Source organism: Triturus cristatus, chromosome 10, assembly GCF_964204655.1.
Source record: "Triturus cristatus chromosome 10, aTriCri1.1, whole genome shotgun sequence".
Taxonomy (NCBI): domain Eukaryota; kingdom Metazoa; phylum Chordata; class Amphibia; order Caudata; family Salamandridae; genus Triturus; species Triturus cristatus.
In genome coordinates this window covers 1,009,392,461-1,009,395,950 of record NC_140593.1, presented here as the reverse complement: position 1 = coordinate 1,009,395,950, position 3,490 = coordinate 1,009,392,461, and the positions used below count along the sequence as shown (strand labels likewise).

The window sequence follows — 3,490 nt, the reverse complement described above, 5'->3', positions numbered from 1 at the left end:
TATCTTGCAGACAAGCTTACCATCTTTGGGAGGTCTCGGGAACACCCAGAGCAAGGAAAAGATAAACCAAGACAGCAGGTCTTTTCTATCAATGTACCCAGTATCTAGAACACCACTGCTTCACTGATCGCAGTTCTAAATACAATTCGCCACTTGCCACCTCATTCTCCTCACTAGTAAACAGGACAACCAATCAGCATTTACATTTTGAATTCTTGGGAAGAATTTGTCATTTAAAACACATTTTTGTCTAGTTTTCCATGTTCACTTTTATGCAGTAAATATGTCCACTTATGGCTTGGTATCAGTTCATATCACAAAGTGGCAACCCCACACATTGGGCAGAAATGTTGTACACACCATCAGAACTGTACAGCCTTTTTCACAATTACTGAATGACTAGTGTGAGAACGTGAATTATGATATGGTCTGGTTGTGCAGCCACACTGTGTAATAATGTAACAATTTTGTATCAGGTCGAGTCAGGTTAGCTGAGTCTTGGGTAGCGCTGGCACAGCAAAGACAGACTTTATCAAAGGAACATGGGTAAAGCATTAAAAGTAACAAAAAGAGAAAACAAGAAAACATGCCACAATAAAAATCCAACACCAATTTAAAAATATAGGGCATATTTTTATCTTTCATTAAACACCCGAATGATACAAAATCTATTAGAAGAATCCGGAAATATAATTTTTAGAATAAACAGTAAATCATTGCTTTTTCACTCAAGACAATAAATCATTGTAATCATTGAGGATGCTCAAGGATGGTGAAGGATGCTGAAGATGCTGGGCTGGTGCAGTGGGACTTCCTAAGGCCACTCTGTTACATTCTCTTCTTTCTCTTTTCTAAATGTGTTCATGTTTCTTTAAATACCTGGCATGAGCTCTGTAGTTCTGGAAAGAGAGTGTGGGGTGGCTTTTATACAATGCTGTACTGGTCATTATCTGTTGGGACCAGTACTGTGCTGATTGGATGAAAGCCTACTCCTGAATAATACCTACGGACTTTGTGGAAAATGTGATACTTAACACTCTCCTTGGTCCTTGAGATTGAGGGAGGTCTTCTTTGGCCGCAGGGGACAATCTCCGACAAGGTCCAGGTGAAGTCTAGCGCAGGTCCAGTTGCCACTGGAAAACTGGTCTCCAGTTACAAAAATACCAGTTTTTTCCTTTATCTGTCAATAACATGCTTGCTCTGCACCTACAGGACACTTTGACTGTCTTCACGGATCTACAAAACTTGGGGACACCTCATCAGGGCTCAGCCTGCCAGGCTGATCCTCGTTGTCCAGCAGCAGTCATCGTTCTCAGTGCTGAACTCACAAGGGTGCAAGCTTCTCAGCTTTTATTGCCATGTGGCTGTAAGGGTGAGTCAGACAACTGATTATTCAAGTCACTCCTTTTGTATAATACTCTTGAGCCACTTTTCCATGGGTGGGGCACCCCAGGCACAGACCTCCCTTTGCTGGTACTGAAGTGTAACAGGTGCATTCAGTCTTTGTTACAGTCTCTCTTTGGTGGGTCCAGGGAGCAGCAGGATAGTCCTTAGATAATCTTTCTATGACAGTAGTAATCTGAGATCTGAATGCCTGAAGTGCCACTTTTATGCCTTATATGAGCCTTAGGGGAGGTGGCAACTAACTAGTCAAAGGGTTGCCACAGCCCTGCAGCCTAATGATTATTTCCTGCCAAGTGCGACATGAAGCTATCCCGGAGTGTATTATTTTGCCCAACCCCTATATGGTGAGACATTTCTCCTGGTGTGTGGAGCTCCTAGCTCATCCTATAGGGGTGGCTACCTGGGGGCTACACTCCCCTTGGAAAACTGGTTTGACAACAAGTTTTACCTCTCTTTCCAAGATGGCAGCTTGTCTGCCTAAACAAAAGATTAGGCTTTCCCTAGTGTGACTAATATTTGTCCTTCAAAGGTGACTTCCCCTTTAAGTTTGCCCACTCTGGCTACTTTGCCAGGAGGCCGCCTCATCCTTCCTTCAGAATGTCTTTTGTTCCCTTTTTGAGGGTCATACTCACCTCTACCCAGAAAGCCAGTAGGCTGTCTCAAGGATAGCAGCTGTTTGCAAAAGAAAACAGCTACTCGAAAACATGGGCTACAAAGTGGCAACTTTCTAATAATGCAATGTTTAAAAAAGATACATTAAATTCAACTTGGATACCACATTGAGTGTAATGCAATGATTCTTTTGATAACTTGAAGTCTCAGATTTAGTAGTCCCATCTGGAAAGTTATCACTGCTGAGTTGGCAGCATGTAACTCCATACTAGCCAATCGGGGCTACTAGCCTCACTACAGTAAAAATGACAATGCAGGTTTTTTACTGTCACAACATGCTGTGGAGGGCATCATCAGGATGCTAATGATGGCTTTGGTGACCGGATTGAGACGCTGGTCTGGTTTCTGTGTGAGCAGGACAGCTGCTTTCCCTGCCACAGCAGTCTTGGAAAAATATTATAGCATACATGAGGAGAATGTTTCCTTTCAAGATATGCCCATAAACCTGGAAAACCAGTATGAGGAATCCCTTAAGAGATGTAACCTATGTCAGATCTCTGTCAACTCCAAAAATACACAGCTGCTGTCCCAATGTGTTTCCCCATATACAGGTCACATTTATGGCAGTTAATATAACAGGCGTTGCGTGCAAAGAAACAGAAGGCAATCTCAAAAGTCATAAAAAAGCTCATGGGATTTATGCCAGTTACTTACAAAGATGAAGCATTCATCAATGACAGAAAAATATGTGACATCAAGAATCCTGAATAAAGTATGCTCTTAACCCCTTCAGTGCCCATGACGAGCTGGACTCGTCATGGGCCGCGGTTGCGCTGTGCCCATGACGAGTCCAGCTCGTCATGAACCCCGCCCGCTAATGTAACGGCCGGCACAGGGCGGGGAAAGGGCGGGGCACTCAAGGGGTTAATGTACTGCCTCACTGTATACAGCAACATTATAAATACACATTTTATTGTCACGAGGTAAAATCAACAAAACAAATGTCCTTCTTTTTAATATAATGCACCCTACCTTTAGGGTATGGTAGACCTACCTTAGGGGTGACCTATAAAATTGAGAAGAATGAATTCGGCTTCTCCAAGGGTTTAAATGGCAAAGTTGAGGTAGCAGTTTACAAAACACTCTCCCAGTCTTCAGTGGCAGTCTGGGAGTTATGTTTTACCTTGCTACCCTTGCGGTGGTACAAATGCCTCAGTCCACTTGTAACAATTAACTTATAGGCCACAGGCACACATAGTACTGTATGAATGGGACATATAAATACGTTAACTTATGCCAACTATGTGTAAACCAATTAAACATATACTCTTAATGGTTAGAGTACATACACTGAGGCCTGGATAGCAGGCCTCTGTGCATTTCTGAGTCAATACACAATTACCTAGTAGTCAAAAATGGGGGGGAAAGTGGGCGTGAACCTACAAAAAGCCATTGTCTTAGAACTAGAATCTGT

At 42.8% G+C, this 3,490-nt stretch overlaps 1 pseudogene; it reads left to right on the top strand.

The window, feature by feature from the left end:
- Positions 1-2,374: 2,374 nt before the first annotated feature.
- LOC146796420 (small ribosomal subunit protein bS18m pseudogene) lies at positions 2,375-2,787 on the top strand (annotated as a pseudogene).
- The last annotated feature ends 703 nt before the right edge of the window (positions 2,788-3,490 follow it).